Source organism: Miscanthus floridulus, chromosome 14, assembly GCF_019320115.1.
Source record: "Miscanthus floridulus cultivar M001 chromosome 14, ASM1932011v1, whole genome shotgun sequence".
NCBI lineage: Eukaryota > Viridiplantae > Streptophyta > Magnoliopsida > Poales > Poaceae > Miscanthus > Miscanthus floridulus.
In genome coordinates this window covers 20097298-20119751 of record NC_089593.1, presented here as the reverse complement: position 1 = coordinate 20119751, position 22454 = coordinate 20097298, and positions in this window count along the sequence as shown.

The following is a 22454-nucleotide window of genomic DNA, read 5'->3' as shown; positions in this document are numbered from 1 at the left end:
CATGTCATCTACTGCATTCTCTTCTACTACTAATATGTTAAGTCAACACATTTTATTAAATGCTTCAAAGATACACCAAAGCTTTACTAATTTCTTAATCCCACAAAAAGCAACACTTAATTAAACCCTAATTAATAATAGGTTTGAATAGCAACCTCTATTTTTCTTACTTAGAAAAATCTTAGAAAATTACTACAGCATAGTACTACCATAAGTAGTCTACTATCAGATTTTCATGGTATTTGAATGAGTGGATTAGCCTACACAAAAATAACAAGCTATGGCATGATTATGAACATAAAAATACTTTGAACTGTGAAAAGTGTCAAACAGCAGAGTTAGTATTTTTCCTAGGTTCTTCATAGCATACAATGACTGTACAAAAATTATCACATGCATGTTTTATACAAAGTTTGCTCTCTAGCTAAAATAACAAAAATCAGCCATTAAAGGTACTTGAACTACACCTCAAAATTTTCCCACAGCACATGCATGAAACATATTTTTCCTAGGAAGTACATTACATAATAAGATTAACAAACTTAGAAATCATATTTTTCTGAAGCCTATATATTTTTCTACATATTTTTCAAGTTATCAGCAATATACATGATTAAATAAAGTTCTACAGAAAAGTATCTCAAAATGACATGCAATAATTTTCCCAGGTAGATCTGATGATAAGGAACCTAGACAAATTTATTTCAACAGATTTGGAGCAACTTTGAGTATCCAAATATTTTTCAAACTCTTTCTATTTTCAAATAAAGAATAATTGAAAACAAATCATCCTATTGCTACTGGGCCAGCCTGCTGGAATCAGCTGGCCCATGGCCACATTGCGTGACCCAAGCGAAGGGAAGGGTGAGGCGGCCCGGCAGGGTGTCGGCCCATGGCCTCTCGGCCTGGCTCGGCCGAGGCGAATGCCACGTCGGCGCTGCAACGTCGCGACGGCGCGGCTCGGCCACGAGGTCGGCGGCCATTTTCGGCCATGACAGGGTGAGCTAGCGGGAGTACGCGGTGCGCGAGAAACTGGCGAAGGTGGGAAGGTAGCTAGGTAGGGTGGAGAAGAGGAGGAAGGTGCCTTCCATGGTGGCCGAGCACGGCGGCGCCATGGCCGACGGTGGCGGGGCTCGAGACGGCACTACCTGGGCTCAGCAGGTGGCACAGGCGCGAGCATGACGTGCCGGAGAGCGAGGCAGAGCTACGGGCGCATGATCGCTGGCCGAGGTGGAGGAGACATGGCGGATTTTGCCAGCGGGTGTGGTGGCGTGGCGAGAGGGAGAGTGAGGGCGCTCGGTGCTTGCGGAGAGGAGAGGCAGCGTGGGAGTGAGCAAGCGAGCGCACCGGCTCCAGCAGAAGTAGGCGGGCGTGTGGGCGCGGGCGTAGGCCGGCTGCGACGCGCGGCGGCGTCGACGGCACATGGCCGCCACGCGGCAGGCGAGCTCTGCCACGATCGGGACACGGCGCGGTGCGTCAGTAGGTAGGCGAGCACGGAGGCAGGCTAGGCGCGGCGCTGGGCTGGGCTAGGCCAAGGCGAGGCGCGCGGCGCGGCGGGAGGCTGGCTGGGCCGGCTTCGGTCGTGGGCCAGAAACAAGGCGGCGGTCCGCGACTGAGAAAAGCCCTTTTTCATTTATATTTTCAAGAAATTTTTAAATGCCAGCTTTCAAATATCATTTTGAGCAAGAAAATAACATCTTTTGAAAATGTACCAAAAATGAAAGTTGATTAGAATTTAATTCTCTACAACTTTGCTTTTATGACCAAAGCCAAATTCTTTCTAGATTTTGAATTGTAAAATCAAAGTCCATGTTTAACTCAAAACCCTAATTTTTGGGAAATTACTTTGGAAGCAAAATTTTGAATTAATTTGAATACAAACCTTGCTCCAAAAATTGAACTAAATAATCCTAGATGATTTACAATAGTAGCCATACATGTTTTACTAACCTAGTAAGCAAAATCAGGGCAAAGCAATTCTAACAAAGGTATGCAACATTCAGGTTTCACAACATGTTTCATATGTTTCGAAGCAATGTTTCAGTTATTATTTTCATGATTAGGCATGTATGATTAGGATGCTTGATGATGCATGATATATATGATTTGCAGTGCCTAAATGCAGGCATAACACCGAGGTGTTACACCCCTCCTATCTTTGAGGGGGATGATTTTTCTTATTGGAAAATCCACATGGAGGCGTATTTAGAAGCTCTAGATATTGGAATACTTAGGGCCGCCTCACAAGGATTCCCAAAACCTCGAGATTCCACGCACCTTCAAGGCGATGAAGTGAACTATGAGAAATGGAATGCAAAGGCTCGAAACACCATCTTTAGAGGCCTTTACAAAGATGTGTTTAACCAGGTGAGGAACCACAAGGACGTCCATGCACTATGGTTGGACATTTGTGCACTCCATGAGAGAACTAAGAGCGAGCATGAGGGACGCTATCATCTCGTAATGAAAAAGCTTAATTCTTTTGAGATGCTTCCTAAAGAGAGTGCTAATGAAATATACTTACACTTGAATGTTCTTGTAGAGAAAGTCAATGGGCTTGGACTCACTCAAATGCAACCATCTGATATTGTAAAAAAAATCTTGAGTGTCCTCCCCATTGATAAATATGGGCATATTGTGATCATGCTTTATCAAGGTGATCTTTCCACCGCAACACCGACTTAAATCTTAGGAAAGATCAATGCTCATGAGATGTACATGCACATCACACCACAAGATGGCTCATCCTCTACCAAGAAGAAAGACAAAGACTTAGCATTCAAGGCTAGCCAAGAGAAGGGCAAAGCAAGAATTGAGTATGAGAGCTCAAGTGATGATGAAGTTGATGATGCAAGTCTTGCTCTCATGGTGAGAAGAATTGACAAGATGCTAAAGAAGCTCAACAAAAGTGACATCAAGTTCGATGGTAAGAAAAAGAAGTTCTTCACTAGCACTAGAAGAAAAGCCAATCTTCGAGATGGATTGCTACAATTGTGGAGAACTTGGTCATCTAGCACATTAATGCATCAAGCCCAAGAAAGACAAGTACAAGAAGAAGAACAAGGACAAAAAAGATGACTCAAGTGATAAAGATGAAGATGAAAAGAAGAAAAACAAGCCATACAAGAAGAAAAGATGGCAAGAAGGACTTCCACAAGAAGAAGAAAAATGGGAAGGCATACATCGTCGGTGATTGGCACATGGATATTGATTCATCTAGTTGCTCATCCGATGATGATAATGACAATGAGAAGGTGGCCGCCATTGTGATTGACTCTTTATCATCTTCACCGACACCACCGCCATCATCCTCTACACATCTATGCCTTATGACCAAGGGTGATCAAAAGGTATCAAATGATGATGATAGTAGTGGTGATGATCATGCTAATAATGATGATAGTGATAGTGATAGTGATGATGATAAATTTGAATCACCTTCATATGATGATCTTGTTAAATTGCTAAATCAATATACTAAGATCATTAGAAAGTCAAGAGCTAAGAATGAAAAGCTTGAAAATAAGAAAAACTCTTTTTTAGCTAAATGTGACATAGCAGAAAATGTTAGTGTTGAGCTTAGAGAAGCAAATGATGCTATGTCATCTAAACTCAAGGAGCTCAAATCTTCTAAGAAAGCTTAAAGAAAAACATGATAAACTTGAGAGGATACATAATGAGCTCATCAGTAGCCACAATATGCTAAAAGAAGAATATACAATTCTCAAGATCAATCATGATAATGTTGTTATCGCTCAAGAATTTTTATCCAATGAGCCACATGATGCTATTAACGATGTTATTAAGATTGATATAGCTACATCATGTGATGATTTAATTATTGAGAGCATTGAGCAAGGATCTAGTGGCAAAGGCAAGCAATTGGTTGAAACCGACAACTATGATGAGTATGTCAAGCTCAAGCATGATAATGAAAAGCTCAAGAAAGATCTTGAAGAGCTCAAAACCACCAACACTATAGTGCTAAGCATGATAATGAAAAGCTCAAGAAAGATCTTGAAAAGCTCAAAACCACCAATACTATAGTGCTAGAAACTCTTGATCATGATGGTGATTTGATTCTTGAGACTGAGAAGCTCAAAGAAGAGAACATGAAACTCAAGGAAGAGAAAAACAATGATGCACTCAAGGAAGAGAACAAGAAGCTCAAGTTGGAGAAAGAGCATCTCAAGATTGGGTTGAGCAACTTCACTAGAGGCAAGCAACTTCAAAGTGAGTTGCTAATAAACACCGTCATGAAGATAGATACAAGTGACATTGGGTACTTGGCAAACCAAGAGAAGAAGGCTCAAGCTCAACAACAACACAAGTCAAAGCTAAAGCCAAAGAGGTGTTTTGAGTGTGGACAAGAAGGCTACTTTGCCCATGAGTGTCAAACTCCACCACCACAACCCTTGTCCAAGCATGCTAGACCCTTTGCTTTCAATGCTCATTACATGCTTAGAAATGACTCTAGTGGAAAGATGAAAGTTGTGCTCTTAGGAGCTCCCAACAAGAAAAAGCCTAAGAAAATTTGGGTTGCAAAGTCACTTATTGAGAAAGTCAAGGGCCATCAACAAGTTTGGGTTCCTAAAGCTTGATCTCTTGTGTGTAGGTGAACTACAAGACCGGTGAAAGTCATTGGGTACGTGATAGTGGTTGCACACAACATATGACTGGTGATCCTCGTATGTTCACCTCACTAGATGAAGAAGTAGATGGACAAGAAAGAATCACATTTGGAGATAATTCAAAGGGCAAAGTCAAGGGATTGGGCAAAGTGGCAATATCAAATGATCATTCAATCTTAAATGTGCTATATGTTACTTCATTAAGTTTCAACTTGCTATCCATTGAACAATTGTGTGATCTTGGCTTCCAATGCTTATTTACCGATAAGGAAGTTGTTGTATCTAAGAAGGATGATGATCAAGTGATATTCAAGGGATTTAGATACAACAACCTATATTTAGTGGACTTCACCTCCGAAGATGCTAATTTAAAGACATGTCTATTCACCAAAATAACACTTAGGTGGCTATGGCATAGAAGACTTGCTCATATTGGGATGAGCTCACTCAAGAAGCTAATAAAGAATGATTTGGTGAGAGGGTTAAAGGATGTGAAGTTTGAGAAGGACAAGCTTTGTAGTGCATGTCAAGCCAGTAGACAAGTTGCAAACACTCATCCTACAAAAGCTTTCATGTCAACAACAAGAGTGCTAGAGCTCATTCACATGGACTTATTTGGACCAACAACATACAAGAGTTTGGAAGAAAATCTTTATTGTCTTGTGATTGTTGATGACTACTCTAGATATACATGGGTGTTCTTCCTTCATGACAAATTTGAAGTTGCATCATGCTTCAAGAAGTTTGCCAAGAGAGCACAAAATGAGTTTAAAGTGAAGCTCAAGAAGATTAGAAGCGACAATGGGAAAGAATTTGACAACACAAACATTGAAGCCTATTATGATAAAGTTAGGATCAAGCATGAGGTCTCCGCAACATATACTCAACAAAATAGTGTAGTTGATAGAAAGAACCAGACATTAATCACACTAGCAAGAACAATACTTGATGAATACGACACACCCGAAGCTCTATGGGCGGAAGCTATCAACACCGCATGTTATACATCCAATTGCCTATTCCTTCAAAAGTTTTTTTTCGCAAGACACCTTATCAGTTGCTCAATGGAAAGAAGTCGGACGTCTCCTTCTTTAGGGTGTTTGGTTGCAAATGCTATATCTACAAGAAGCGGCAACACCTAGGTAAGTTTCAAAGACATTATGATATTGGTTTTCTTGTTGGTTACTCATCAAAGTCTAAAGCATATCGAGTATTTAATCATGCCACCAACTTGGTTGAAGAAACATATGATATGGAATTTAAAGAATCTAATGGCTCCCAAGGAGCACATAAGAATCTTGATGATGTAGGTGATGAACCATTGAGGGAGGCCATGAAGAATATTCTGGTTGGAGACATCAAGCCACAAGATGATGAAGATGATGTACAAATGATTAATACACCTTCTTCATCAAATGTGCCATAAGATGGTGATAAAGATGGGAGAGTAGAAAATAAAGATACTCATGTCTTCCATGAGCAAATGGTGACACAAGCACAAGATGTTGATGCTCCACAAACTCCCCCTCAAGTGGTTGATAGAAGAAATTCACCTCTACTACAAGCTCATCCATAAGATCTCATCATAGGGAGTCCATCAAAGGGTGTAATGACTCGCTCTCAAAAGCTTGCTTCATTTATTGAACATCACTCTTTTGTCTCTTGCTTTGAGCCTTCTAAGGTAGAAGAAGCTCTTCAAGATCCGGATTGGATAAACGCCATGCATGAAGAATTGAAAAACTTCATCCAAAATGAAGTTTGGACTCTTGAAGAGCGACCACAAGGTGAAAGAGTCATTAGAACAAAGTGGGTGTTCCGCAATAAGCAAGATGATCAAGGCGTTGTTGTGAGGAACAAGGCAAGACTCGTTGCAAAGGGGTTCTCTCAAGTTGAAGGGTTGGATTTTAGAGAGACCTTTGCACCGGTTACAAGACTAGAAGCCATTTATACCCTCCTTGCATATGCATCACATCAGGAAATGAAACTATATCAAATGGATATGAAAAGTACATTTTTAAATGGCTTTATTAATGAACTAGTCTATGTCGATCAATCTCTTGGGTTTGAAGACCCTAGATATCTTAATCATGTTTATAGGTTGTCCAAGATGCTATATGGGCTTAAGCAAGCCCCAAGAGCTTGGTATGAGCGTCTTCGAGATTTTATCATTGAGAAGAGCTTCACCATTGGGAAGGTCGACACCACACTATTCACCAAGAAGCTTGATGGATATATCTTCATTTGTCAAGTATATGTTGATGATATCATATTTGGATCATCAAATGAAGATTCTTGTAAAGAATTTGGTGAATTGATATCGAAGGAGTTCGAGATGTCAATGATTGGAGAGCATACATTCTTTATTGGTTTTCAAGTCAAGCAAATGAGAGAAGGGATTTTCATCTCTCAAGAAAAGTATACCAAGGATCTTCTCAAGTGGTTCAATATGGAAGAATGTAAGTCAATCAAGACACCAATGCCATCTAATGGACATCTCGATCTAGATGAGGGAGGTAAAACAGTTGATCAAACCCTCTACCGCTCTATGATTGGTAGCTTGTTATATTTAATCGCATCTAGGCCCGACATCATGTTTAGTGTGTGTATATGTGCTAGATTTCAAGCTAATCCTAAGGAAGCTCATTTGATTACCGTTAAAAGAATCCTTAGGTATCTTAAGCACACACTAAGCATTGGCCTTTGGTATCCCAAAGGAGCTATATTTGAATTAGTTGGCTATTCTGATTCGGATTATGCCGGTTGCAAAGTTGATAGAAAAAGCACATCCAGAGGGTGCCATTTGCTTGATAGATCACTTGTGTCTTAGTCCTCCAAGCAGCAAAATAGTGTGGCTTTGTCTACCGCCGAAGCGGAATACATTACCGCGGGTGCTTGTTGTGCACAAATACTTTACATAAAGTAAACTTTGCTAGACTATGGTGTAGTTCTAGAAAAGGTACTACTTTTGAGTGACAATGAGAGTGCGGTAAAACTTGCTAATAATTCGGTTCAACACTCTCGCACCAAGCACATAGATATCCACCATCACTTTCTTAGAGATCATGTTGCTAAGAATGGTATTTCACTAGAAGGTGTAAGGACCGAGGATCAATTGGTGGATATCTTCACTAAACCGCTAGATGAGACAACATTTTGTCGGTTAAGGAATGAGCTCAATGTGTTTGATTTTAGCAACTTTATTAGAAAATGAGCTTGTGTTGTCCATTGCATTGCATTGTAAAATACAACATGTTTAATTTGTGGTAATGCATTTAGGGCTTGTCTAACATGGTTAAGATAACCATCGAAAAGCATATGAAGAAGTTTAACCTTGAATCAAACTTGACAAGCAACCAGAATTACTTTCAAGTATTGCATTGCATATGCATGAATGTTGTTTTGTCGTTTCTCTTCAATCACCCTTTAATTGTCTATTTTCTTAAAAAGAATTATAGCCTAAGGAAAAATACTTTGAAAATTTTGAGAGTTTGAGAGAAGTCACTCACATCAGTCCCATTTGGTGTTTATTTGGGTCTTATTGAAGTTGGGACTCGATTGGGAACAGGCAGCGTGAAGGACTTTGAAGATTTGATAAAAAAGAGTGATTGGACGATGCACCAGACTCTGATGTCCAACATCTGGTCAGTTCACAGGTGGTGAACCGTTGCTGCAAAGGAGTGATCGGACGCTGGAATAATGTTCTCTCTGTGTCCAGTCAGAAGGTGATCCTACGTCCGGTCATGCGAAGAAGACAAAGATAGGATCGACTGGACTCTAGATGTGTCCGGTTAGTTGGGATCGGATGCGCCCGGTTGCGACTCAAGAGGTTTTGGACCTCTCTAGAGTCAACCGGACTCTGGGTGGCAGCGGCCAGTCGTTGCCACTAGAGTGTCCGATCAGTAGAAATCATGCAGGATTCTAACTCTTCTTTGTTTCCTTTTCTATCGCGTTGGGGCCACCATAAAATCCTGCCGCGCCATGACCTAATCCCCATCCCGTACTAACCTGCACCGACATCGCCGCATCCATGCCCTGCCGCGCATCTCACCGATGCATCCCACGACGCCTTGCTCTAGTGCCCTAGCGCCGCCACCTCACCACGCGTCGTGCCCTAGCGCTAGAGCTACCACCGACCAGCGCCTCATTGCCGTCTTGCATCGAACCCTAACCCTAATTGCCGATTCGGTGGTTCCTCGTGTGTCATTCCTCTTCTTTTTGGGTCACCGATTCGTTAGGTAGCAAGCCCTTATTTCCAATTTCGTATCTATTGCTTGCTTTCTTAGGGTTTCATATCTCTAGATGTATATTGAAATTATTCATATATCTGATCTATTCTAACATGTAGCGAGTTGGTATTTCTGAGATCATCTTAGCAGTTGTCAGTTAACTCGAGGCCAAGCTCACGAGTATGGATCGAGGCCAAGCCTCGGGAGTGTCAGTGACAGTTGTTTCTTATTCGAGGCAGCAGATCGTTCCAGATGGCTCGTGTCAAGAACACCGAAGGTGGTCTAGGTGATGAGGATCCGAGGCCTCCGCCTCGCTTGCCTACTGATGTGAAAGGCAAGGCGATAAAGAAGCTTGCGACAAAGAAGAGGAAGTATGCAGATGCTGACACACAGAGAGCAGCAGTAGTTGCAGTCGCCACAGAGCGTGCAGAGAGAGGAGGTACTACAAGTGGAGTCCAGATTACAGATCAGCTTTCACTAGCACAGAGGGCAGCTATTGAGCGGATTGAGCACCGTCATGGTAGTCCAGCTGGGACTGTCATGCTTGAGGAATGGCGTGTTGTCTTGGAGGAGACTCAGCCTCAGAGGGAGCCATAGAAGCAGACAGAGTAGGCTCAGGAGGGAGAGCAGGCAGAGGAGATAGAGCAGGCACCACAACTTTGCCGCTCTAGTCGCACCTGTACTTAGGTGACACCAAGGGTAGAAACACAACAGAGGGGTTCTTGTCCGCCTCCCAGATCATAGGGTCTGCCTCTAGTGACACATCTAGATTTGAGGGCCGCCATAGCCAAGTAGGTGCAACAGCTTAGATTTGTGTAGTTTGAGGAGTGGTTCCAGCCTAGGAGGGATGAGCGTGCTTCTGAGGGGTTCTATACACCACTACAGGAGGATTTCTATAATGCATATCTTAACAGTGGGGTTGCATTCTGGTCTCAGAGGGTTTGCTCCATTGAGTCCATAGTAGCAGCAGCATGAGAGCAGATTCGCCCTTTCCTATCTTACTTGCCAGGGCTGATAGACTTACTTAGATGGACAGACACATATGTTCTATCATGGGTCTGTGAGTTCTATGCTATACTTTGGATAGACCCACAGCATAGATTTATACATTTTATATTCAGAGGCAGAGACTATAGGTTGATGAGCTTCATGGTCAGAGAGATACTCAGGCTTCAGGAGCAACCCATCCGGCTACATGAGGTTTGCTATAGTCAAACATCACCTCCCAGATAGCCTCACGGCGGTTTTGTACCTTCTATAGATCTGGTCTACCATTGCTTCATAGAGCCTTCCGACAAGGGGTCGAGTAGGACACCTAGGGATCTCACTCCTATAGCCAAACTGCTAGATGCTATCATAAGGAGGACCCTGCTTCCGAGGATGGGATATCATGAGGGTTTGACTCGCATTCAGTTATGGCTCCTGAACTCTCTGATGTAGCAGACTGTGTTTAATATTTGGGATCTTATTCTATCAGAGATGGAGGACACTCTTGTAGAGGGATTCAGAGGTCATAGGCAGCTATCATATGCTCACTGGATTACATTCTTGATTTATAGGGCAGTTACAGTGAGGCCACCTGAGATGCTGGCAGAGTACAGTGGTGCTACTATAGAGTTTCCTGTCCATAACATGACTCAGATGCTCCATCACAGCAGGCCGAGTGCACCTAGTTAGCCGTGCCATCCTCTAGAGGTGCTAGAGACTGCAGCCTAGCAGGATAAGACTATCAGGGGTATTGTAGCTATAGAGGAGGAGCAGTTAGATGCTTAGCAGGAGGGTATGGTAGAGAGCGACCCCAGCGACAGTTCAGATGATGACTACCAGGATATCCCTCAGATGCCTCCTCGATGACATGACTATGAGGCCGGTTGCTCTAGTTCAGCTCCACCTGCACCATAGACAGACCCCACTCTACTTGCTATACTTGAGCGAATGAGGCAGGATCAGGCTCGCTAGGCCTAGGAGATAGCACCTGCTCTAGCACAGTACAAGCTAGATAGGATGAGTTCCAGCATCATCAGCAGGCTATTTAGCAGGAGCAGCTCCTCATGCAGTAGCAGCTCCTTGGATTTATACAGCATGTTATGACTGCTATTGGGGCTCCACCACCATAGCCTTCACCATAGATCGGCCAGCCTACCACTACTTCTATGACTCCACCTTTATAGCCCAGTGGGCTTTAGAGTGAGGGACAGCCAGCAGCACAGTTTCCTTCACCTATAGAGCAGGTGTCCTAGTGGTTTGCCTTGCTAGTGCCAGCCTCATAGTTCACACCTCTATAGACAGGCTTCACACCGGCTCAGACTTCCTCGCTGCTTGTGCCAGATACCTTAGTCTCTAGGAGCATTGGTGCTACCTTCAGTGAGTTGACAGGGTAGCCTACTCTGCCATATCTACATGTCCCTAGTCCTTCTATAGTTGCTCCTATTACTGGGACTATAGAGACGCTCTCTTCATTAGTTGCATCATTAGAGCCTCCTACCATGGTCATACCTGTAGAGTCACAGGCCACACTAGTCCCTGATCTAACCTAGTCTGCTTCAGCATCGCTTCCAGCCATAGAGGGTCAGACTGCTCAGAGCTCAGGATTAGATGATGATGGCACACAGTTCTAGATCGCTCATCGTACCTTAGCGCCTGACTCATCTACTGCAGCCCTACTGATCGACCCTTAGGTTTTTGGTGTTTGACGCCAAAGGGGGTGAGGGATCGAGACTTAGGGGGAGAGATACATTTAGGGGGAGCTTATCTATTATATTTGGGTTTTTTATGTGTGATACATTTTTATGCATTCATGTTTACTATTATGCATTGAACTACATAAGTGTGATCGTAATCGTGATATTAATGTGATCATGATATTTATGTGATATGTGATATGTGATATGTGTGCTCTCTACTTTGATCTTTATGTATGTCATATCACTTGGTTATGCTCATTTGTTTTGCTTCTATGTTTTTACTCCAATGCAAATGAGCTTCATTTCTTGTACTCATGCTTATTTAATATCTATTGAGTACATCATGTTGGCTTGGGTCATATAAGCTTGCCTAACTCTTTTTTTCTTATTGTCAAAAGCTTATATGAACCAAGCATATTGAAAACCTCATCTCTTTTATATACTCAAGGTTGTATTGTCATCAATCACCAAAAAGGAAAGATTGAAAGCATCTAGGCCCCTAGTTGGGTTTTGATGATTAATGACAATATGTGATTACTATGACTAACGTGTGTTTTGCAGAGGCAATTAAGTTAGGTCATGGTAATGGTAGTTGATTGGGCAATCATGGTTGTCATGCCCCTACGACGGAAATCGTTTCGGTTTTCAAAGGATGGACGACAAGATTAAGGATGGACTAGTTCTAAGTGTCGTTTGATGTTGAAGAGACACTTAGAGTAGTTTAGGACTTTGTTTTTCCTTTGACCATACTATTAAGGAGGTATGGACGGGTAGCTTGACCTAGGTGAGTCTAGTGGGTTAGGTGTGGTGCACACTTGTCAAAACTAGCACTAGGTAGCTCCTAAATAGCCCTAAGATCAATTTGAGCGAACTTCATTCACATATGATTGCGAGTTAGAAGTGAATGGAGGGTCAAATATTGACCGAATGCTGGTTCCAGTGTGACCGGATGCTGGCGCAGAGTTCGATCAGTTCATTTGATCAAGGTGAAGTCATCTGGATGTGACCGAACGCTGATTGAAATGTGACCGGACGCTGGGTGCTAGAGTCTGGTCAACTCCATTAACGTCCTAGAGAGGGAGAATCCTGATCGGACGTGTCCGGTCAGTGCTGACCGGACGCTGGTCAGGTTCTGGCTACTGACCGAACGCTGGGCAACAAAGTGACCAGACACTGGGTTCTAGAGTCTAGTCAACATCAATAAGGTTCCAGAGGGTAGTTTTTGTGACCGGATGCGTCCGGTCAGTGCTGGCCGAACGCTGGTCAGTGTCCGGTCACAACTTAATTACTTGGTTGCGGGGAGAACTGATCGAAGCATCCGATCGCCCCGCAGTGGCACATAATGGTTTATTTTGAATGAGGGGTTATAAATACTTTCTCTATTCACTCAAGGGGTCACTTTTGCTTATTCCAACAGCTGAGAAACACCCTTGAGAGTGCCAAGAAGAGCAAGGTCCTAGTGAGGTGATTGAGATTTGAGAATCCAAGAGAGAGTCCACATTAGTGAAAGCAAGAGTAGCAAAGTGTGCATCCACTCTTCTCATTAGGCTTGTCGTGGTCAAGTGAGAGTTCATGCTTGTTACTCTTGGTGATCGCCATCACGTAGACGGCTTGGTGGTGATTGGGAGCTTGGTGATCATCCGACGAAGCTTATGGATGACCCAACTCAAGTTATGAGCAGTTGTGGGTGATTCACCGTGATAGAGTGTTAAAGAATCAACCTATAGAGAGCACTTGATCCTTGCGCGGATCAAGGGGGAGCTACACCCTTGTGCGGGTGCTCCAACGAGAACTAGTGGGGAGTGACGACTCTCTGATACCTCGGTAAAACATCACCGCGTTCCTCATTCTCTCTTTACTTTGAGCAATTCAATTCTTATCTTTACATTCATAGAATTGTCATGCTAGAGTAGGATTGGAACATAGGTTGCTAAACTTTTGTGCGGTAGAAAAATAGAAACACTTTCTAGGCACAATGGGTGAAGTGGGCTAACCATAGGGTTTAATTATTGCAAAGAATTTTAGAATTAGCCCAATTCACCCCCCCTCTTGGGCATCTTGACCCTTTCAGAAAGTTTGAAAGTAGTGTATGAATGGTTAATGTTCAATGCTAAATGCTGAGTGGGATGCACATATGCTGAGTACTTGAGTGTATTCTTGTGATAATGAGAATCACTACTAATTCCAGAGCACTGTTCGCCTAAACGGTTGTTTAGCCCGTTTAAACACCGTGTAAACGCTACATGGTGGTCCACCGTTTTCGTTTAATCACCCGTTTATCCTGTTTAATTGGCCATTTAGCCCGTTTAATGGGACGTTTTGCCCGAATAATGGCTAAACGGTAGGTGACCGACTGTTTAGCATTTAGCGTTTAGGAAAACACTGTTCTAGAGTAATAATAATACTTTCACTATTATACCATAGTAGTACTTTAATAGCCAGTGTTGTAGGATAATCGATGGTGAACGTTGGTTCTAAAGTGCACTTAAACTGGAACTGTTCGAACACATACAAGAAATGAAGCAGACCTTTGATAACTAGTAGATTTTTTTGCATCGCTCCTATGTCAATTATGCATAAAGTAACAGGACTTTGTCATGGCACAAATTTTACTATCATAAATATTTTGGAATAAAAACGAATAAGTCATGATTTGCACAAATTTAGCTGTGCTCAAATGAAACAAATAAGTTGTGATATGTAGATACTCATCACATATCTAAGTACTTGATCTAGTTGAAGAGTCAATGGTGACAAGCTTGAACTCAACAAGATAATCGCCACATGGTGGTGAAGAAACTTGAAGATCATTCAAACCACAACTTGAAACTTGTGTAAATCATCTAGAAAATAGTTACATTGTGAAGATGACCAAGCTTTTGGAAAGGAAGCTCATGGAAACAATCTAGTTCAACAAGAATACAACAATGTAAATGGATCATTCTCTCTCGCCATCACAAGTGGTATTCATCTCAAGTGTATTGTCCAAATGTTTCTCCTCCATGAAGTTTCATCATGAAGATCATTATTTTTGTTGGACTGGTGTGGCCTGTGACTCTGCATGTATGACTATGGCAGGCGGCTCTGATGATGCAACTGATGAAAGGAGCATCTCTGTAGTCCCAGTAATAGGAGCAACTATGGAAGGACCAGGGACATATAGATATGGAGGAGTAGGCTGCCCTATCAACTCACTGAAGGTAACACCAAGGCTCCTAGAGACTAAGGTATCTAGCACAAGCAATGAGGAAGTTTGAGCCAGTGTGAAGCCCATCTATAGAGGTGTGAACTATGGGGCTAGCACTGGCGAGGCAAACCACTAGGATACCTACTTTGTAGGTGAAGGGAACTATGCTGCTGGCTGTCCCTAACTCTGAAGCCCACTAGGCTATAAAGCTGGAGTCATAGAAGTAGTGGCAGGCTGGCCGATCTGGGGTGAAGGCTGTGGCTATGGAGCCCCAATAGCAGTCACAATATGCTACATAAATCTAAGGAGCTGCTGCTGCTGTTGATTCTAGAACTTGTCCTATCTAGCCTGTACCTATGCTAGAGCAGCTGTTGTCTCCTAGGCCTGGCGAGCCTGATCCTGCCTCATCTGCTCAAGTATAGCAAGTAGAGCAAGGTTTGTCTGCAGTGCAGGTGGAGCTGAACTGGAGCTACTGGCCTCATGGTCATGTCGTCGAGGAGGCATCTGAGGGATATCCTGGTAGTCCTCATCTAAACTATCGCTAGGGTCACTCTCTACCATACTCTCCTGCTAAGCATCTAACTGCTCCTCCTCTATAGCTGCAATGCCCATGATATTCTCATCCTATTGGGCTGCAGTCTCTGTCACCTCTGGACAATGACGCGGTTGACTAGGTGCACTCGGCCTACTGTGACGGAGCATCTGAGTCATATTATAGGCAGGAAACTCTATAGTAGCACCATTGTACTCTGCCAGCATCTCAAGTGGCCTCACTGTAACTGCCCTGTGAACCAAGAATGTAATCCAGTGAGCATATGACAGCTGCCTGTGACCTCTGAACCCCTCTGCAAGAGTGTCCTCCATCTCTAATAGAATAAGATCCCAAATATCAAACACGGTCTGCTGCATCAGAGAGTTTAGGAGCCATAACTGAATGCGAGTCAAACCCTCACGATATCCCATCCTCGGGAGCAGGGTCCTCCTCATGATAGCATCTAGCAGTTTGGCTGTAGGAGTGAGATCCCTAGGTGTCCTGCTCTACCCCTCGCCGAAAGGCTTTGTGAAGCAATGGCGGTCCAGATGTGTAGGAGGTACAAGACCATCGTGAGGGTGTCTAGGAGGTGCTGTCTGACCATAGCAAACCTCATATAGCCAGATGGGTTGCTCCTGAAGCCTAGGTATCTCTCTGACCCTAAAGCTCATCAGCCTATAGTCTCTGCCTCTGAATGCAAAATGTATAAATCTGTGCTGCGGGTCTATCCAAAGTGTAGCATAGAACTCATGGACCCATGATGGAACATATATGCCTGTCTGTCCGAGTAAGTCTGTTAGCCCTGGCAAGTAAGATAGGTAAGGGCGAATCTGCTCTCCTGCTGCTGTTACTATGGACTCAATGTAGCAAACCCTCTAAGACTTGAATGCAATCCCACTGTTAAGATATGCATTATAGAAATCCTCCTACAGTGGTGTATAGAACCCCTCAAAAGTACGCTTATCCCTCCTAGGCGGGAACCACTCCTCAAACTGCACTTACTATGGACTCAATGTAGCAAACCCTCTAAGACTTGAATGCAATCCCACTGTTAAGATATGCATTATAGAAATCCTCCTGCAATGGTGTATAGAACCCCTCAAAAGCATGCTTATCCCTCCTAGGCGGGAACCATTCCTCAAACTACACAAATCTGAGCTGCTGCACCTGCTTGGCCGTGGTGGCCCTTAAATCCAGATGAGTCACTAGAGGTGGACCCTATGGTCTAGGAGGCACACGAGAACCCCTCTGCTTTGTTTCTGCCCTCGATGTCACCTGAGTACGGGTGTGACTAGAGTAGCGAAGCTATGGTGCATGCTCTGTCTCCTCTGCCTGCTTTCCCTCCTGAGCCTACTCTGTCTACTGTTGTGGCTCCCCTGATGCTGAGTCTCCTCTACGACAACACGCCGTCCCTCAAGCATGATAGTCCCAGCTGGACTACCATAACGGTGCTCAATCCGCTCAATAGCCACCCTCTATGCTGGTGAAAGCTGATTTGCAATCTGGACTCCACTCCTAGCACCTCCTCTCTCTGCACGCTCTACGGCTGCTGCAACTGCCGTTGCTCTCTCTGTGTCAGCATCTGCATACTTCCTCTTCTTTGTCGCAAGCTTCTTCGTAGCCTTGCCTTTCACATCAGTAGGCAAGTGAGGCAGAGGCCTCAGATCCTCATCACCTGGACCACCTCCGGTGTTCTTGACATGAGCCATCTGGAACGATCTGTTGCCTCGAATAATAAACAACTGTCACTGACACTCCCGAGGCTTGCCCTCGATCCATACTCGTGAGCTTGGCCCCGAGTTAACTAACAACTGCCAAGATGATCTCAGAAACACCGACTCGCTGCACGTTAGAATAGATCGAATATATGAATAATTTCAATATGCATCTAGAGATACGAAACTCTAAGAAAGCAAGCAATAGATACGAAATTGAAAACGAGGGCTTGCTACCTGACGAACCGGCAATCCGAAAAGAAGAGGAACGACACGCGGGGAACCACAGAATCGGCAAAAGACGGCAATGAGGCACTAGTCGGCGGCAGCTCTGGCGCTAGGGCACGGCGCACGGTGTGTGGGGGTGGGGGCAGGGATTGTGATATACAAAGAAGCAAAAGAATTTGGATTTGGATATACCAGAGGGAGAGAGATATGTCAAAAGGGAAGAAGAAGTAATATTTGGAGATTGAAGGGGATAAAAAAATTCATCTCAGGATGCACATATCAAGGGGGAGCAAAGTTCATGAACATAGGAATGTTTATGCATATTTGTTTGAGCATTGCACTTAGATTTATGATAAAATGTTAGTTGTGTGATGCTTTGCTAGAATATGCTTGCTTGATGTGATGAGAATTAAATACAGAAGTTTAAATTCCTTTGTGCTATAATATCTTGTTTTAAGTATTTCAAGTGGTATCTAGAGGATAGCGGTACTAAGGATGTTTTACACTATATGAGCGCTGCAAAGGTATGTCTACATACCTTGTCTCATTTAGTAGTTAAAGCTCTCCCAAACCCATATTCATACATATGTGCAAGAGTTAAACCCAAACCTTTAGCACATATAGGGAGGGTGTTCGCTACAGGTTTAGTTTTGAAACACTTATCATCTCTAGTTCATGTGTCTCATGCTATGCATAAGTGCTGCAAAACTCATATTTAAGTCCACAATATACCTTGTGTATGGAGTTGGCTTGAAACCCAAATTCTTTAACTCCTTGGTATAGGTTGTCACCAATTAAAAAAAGGGAGAGATTAAAAGCACCTAGGCCCTCCTATCTGGACCTTGTTAATTGAATGCCAACATTAGTTGAAGACTTTTTTTATTTGAAATCATTTAGGACTTAGAAATGTGGGTTTACGATTAATGATTTTAAAATTCATATTTTTGTTTTTTTAGAATAATCTCGGATAAAGAAATGACCTAAACTAAAGTTCTAATACTCGGATATTTAAAAAAACAGTACTAGATTCATATTTTCTAGTTTAAGAAAAAATATGAAATATCTTTAGGAAATAGAAAACCACCTATGAGGTCAACGTGAACCAAATTGGTTCGGTTTCAATAGATGAGAGGGTGTCTATTACTTGACTTCGTAGTTTAGGGCTGAGATCAGACTGACATGTAATTTTAAAGTTGAAAAATATGCTCTATCCATTTAGGAAAGCTCAAGAAGAACTTAATAAAACCTCAGCTATCTAGTCCCTGTATACAACTAGTGATATCATCTGCCCGCCCCCGCTCTGGACCCTCCGGCGTTTCCACTCGCGCCCCCGATGTAAGGCCTGGTCTAGATTGCAAGTTTTTTTATTCTCTCTCCATCATATCAAATCTTTAGATACATGTATGAAGTATTAAATATAGATAAAAAAATAACTAATTATACAGTTTGATTATAAATTACGAGACGAATCTTTTAAGCCTAATTAAACCATAATTAAACAATAATTATCAAATACAAATGAAAGTGCTACCATGCTAAATACTTATTCCTGACCGCCGTCTAAACAAGGCCTAAAACAAGCAAGGCTCCCAAATCTCCGCTGCAAATCCCATCGGGTTCCGCCCCCGCCCCGTTCTTACCATCGCCCTAACCAGCCGCACTCTTCTCGCGCGCGCCGCACTTGGCCACCCGCCGCCATCGCCCTTGCCGTCACGCGCCGCCCTCGCCATGGAGCCGGCGGTGCGCTCGCTGCTGGTGGGGTTCGGCGACGACGACCGCCGCGATGGGCTGCGCTAGACGCCCAAGCGCGTCGCCAAGGCCTTCCGCGACGGCACCCGAGGTATGGCGGACGCACGGCTTCCCCTTCCATTTTCCCGCTCCCCTGATTTCTTGGATCCATCGGTAACAACAGTTTCCGTGCTTTGTGTCAAAAATGGTGTCCTCCCCGATCCGTGATTGCCCTGGCGGACGAGCCCTACCTCCCCTCTGGCGAGTACCCCCGAGCAGAGGATGGAGGTTGAAGACAACTCGGCTACGGGGCACGGCCGCACGGGCCCGCGCGTATGCGGCCGGTGGGCAGCAGCAGTCGCGGCTTCACGGTGTGAAGGTGGGCATGGATGGCACACCCTACCTCAGGAAGGTGGACATCAAGACGAACTCTAGCTACGAGTGCCTCTCCATGGCGCTCGAGAAGATGTTAGCTGCTTCATCACTTGTGAGTGGTGTTCAGGTCTATGCCTCTGTTTGATGCGTTTCCCTATTGCAATTACATATCCCAACAGTGCTGCGCCGTTCACTGCCATTTTAGGAGCTTATTGATTGGATCCGTTGCCAGAAGTGCCTTGTGATGTACTACAGTACTAGATTTACCCTGAAAGCTAGGAAGTGCTTGAATAATTATTGTCGAATAAAAGTGGCTGTCTTGAAGCAAAGATTGTAAGATACATAAGACTTGCATGAAGATAGCATTCATAGAGCGAAGCGTTATACATATATGATCGTAAACTACTGCATTGAAGTTTGCTGAACCAATAAGAATTCTCTCAGATGACATGGTTGTTCGAATGACAAGAAAAAGTTTGTTGATTGGCAGGAAAGTATGTCTCAGTGCAAACTCGCTACTACTCGGAGGGCGTGTGGTGGGGCATGGTCGAGCGGGATCGGAGGGCCCTGCCCGCTACGACTGGGGAGGCCTACGCAAAGCTCGTGCGCATGGTGAAGCGCTCTGGCCTCCACGTCCAGGTCGTCACTCATGTCCTTCGCCTTCCAGCAGTGCGGTGGCAATGTCGGGGATACCTGCAAGTAATCATGTCCATTACATAAATCACCCTGCCTGGGTTTTGGTAGCTGTAGCAATCAAGCTGATAAATTTGCCAGTAGATTTGTTGTGAGCTGAACTCTTGATGCTCCAGAGTTGAGATTTCACAGTGTAAATTCTACTGTGATGTTGAGGATTTTGAGGAACCAATTGTTGTGCTTAGCTTCAGCTCAAATAGAGGGTTACTGGGTTCTGTAGACGGTTACTAGGTTGGGGCCTCTTAATCTGGAGTTTCTCGCTTTTCATTTGTTGGCCCTTGCACATAAAAAGGACATTATGATGTATGTGCCATGTATCATCATTTCACTTGAATGAGAAAAGATTTGATTAAAATAAGAGATTGAGAGTCAATGCTCTCTGGTGATACTAAGTTACCCTGTAAATGAATATGAACCTCTGAACTCTAATTTCCAAAAATAACTGACCATACTAATTTATGTGCCCTACTTTGGCTTTGGGTCAAGTAAATTGGATTGATCGTTCTACTGTTAGCACCCAATAGTCTTAGGGGCTTAATTCAGGGTTCTCACATTTAGCTCAACCAATCATTTTTAGATAATAGCTCAACCAATCATTGGTGCTGATTTAAAAAAAAATACAGTCCATGACTCAATTTTGTTAGGAATGAGATGATCTCCGCAGTTCATCTTTCATAGCTCAAAAGAGCATCATGAGAGTAATATTCTACGATATTATTTGCAAAAAAAGGTGACAGTAAGCTGCACCTAAAGGACCCTTTACTCTTTCCTTTGCCATTTCCTTACTATTATTTACTAGGAGTATAAATTTTTCCTGTGAAAGATTTCAGATATAGTTTGCAAATACGAATATTTGACAGAAAGTCCGAGGTACATGTCACTTTGCTTCAATTGGAACAGGAGGCATGCGTGTTTTTTCCTTACTATTGTTCACTTTGATATAACTGACCTAAAACAAAAGGCATGCATGTTTTTTAAATAAAAAAAATCCCAACAGATTGATCAAACTGTTGTTTGCTTGTTGGAACTATGCAACTTTACATCATAATTTTGGTGAGGTATGCAGCCTAAAGAAATATTGTCATTTGTTTTCATCCACTGTAAATGCATTGTGTGCTCTAAACTGCAGTCAAAATTGTTCTGGTCCTTGTCTTTGATATTTTCGTTTCAGCACTATAACCTGCAGCTGAAGATAGTGAATCAATGCGTTCTACAGTTTCAAGTGACTCCGTTTTCACTGTTTGATGAGTTGGGAACTAACTGTGAGCACATTTATATAGATATCACAGATGCAGGTGATCACAAATTTGCCCATCTATGTAAAGCATGCAAAAGAGAAACTGCTAAAGATGGTGTACTACTGGCTAAGTCTCCGGGTTCAGTCTCTGACAAAGTCAAGAACAAGCTGTTTGCTCGTCAGAAGACCCTTGCATGGAGTTCTGGGTGGTGGAAAACATATGTGGTCTGCTTATTGGTATATATGTCGAAATTTGATTGGTGAGCTGCTACTATGATTGGAAGCTGGTGCAATTTCCTGACAGTCGTATATAACTTGCATTCTTGTCAGCCATAATCTCACATTTTCATCAATTGCCACTAAGAAACAATACCCCGTTCCTATTTAACGAATGCACGCATTTCAACATATGCGGTATTGACAAAGATGTTGGATTACCTAGAATAAGGTTTGTTTGTTCTTGCACACACTTCCTGTGCTCTATGAGAAGTACAAAAAAGTCCGATGAAAATTAAATTATCGTGGCATTGTTTTTTTTTTCTTATGCAACGCACGGGCCAGACAAATATAAACCTTAACAGTGGAATCACGTACTTCCTCCGTATTTAAATTTTTATGGCCGTTGACTTCTGGACAAAACCTTGAACACTCGTCTTATTAAAAAAATACTTTAAATATGGAAAAGTATAAGCCATTCTCAAAGATCATTAATACTTCAAGATAAGCTTGACTTATACTGTAGTTTTACACATTTCCATTACATTTTTAATAAGACGAATGGTCAAACTTTTGTCAAGAATCAATGGCAACAGATATTTTAATATGTAGGGAGTATTTGGCTCATCAGGGCATGTATAACCCGCAGACGGTTTGCCGTCTGTACGATAATGTCACACCACATAAAGACACATAAATAGACAGCGCGCACAACCCATTGTCCACATGGCTACACGATCAATCGTAAATAAGATTTGTGTATACCATTGTGTTGCTTGTTGAAAAAAAAGAAAAATCAAGCATAAATAAGATGATCATGGTTACACTATCTTTTGGAAACATAAATATAAATGATATTCGAATATATTTATATTAATGTAATAGAACAAAATTTTCATAAATCAAATAAAACATAATATGACTAAACAAGGAAAGCTTCGCTGTTGTTCACACGCACAAGGAAACAAAAAGATGCACACATGTTCATACCAGAGGCAGTAG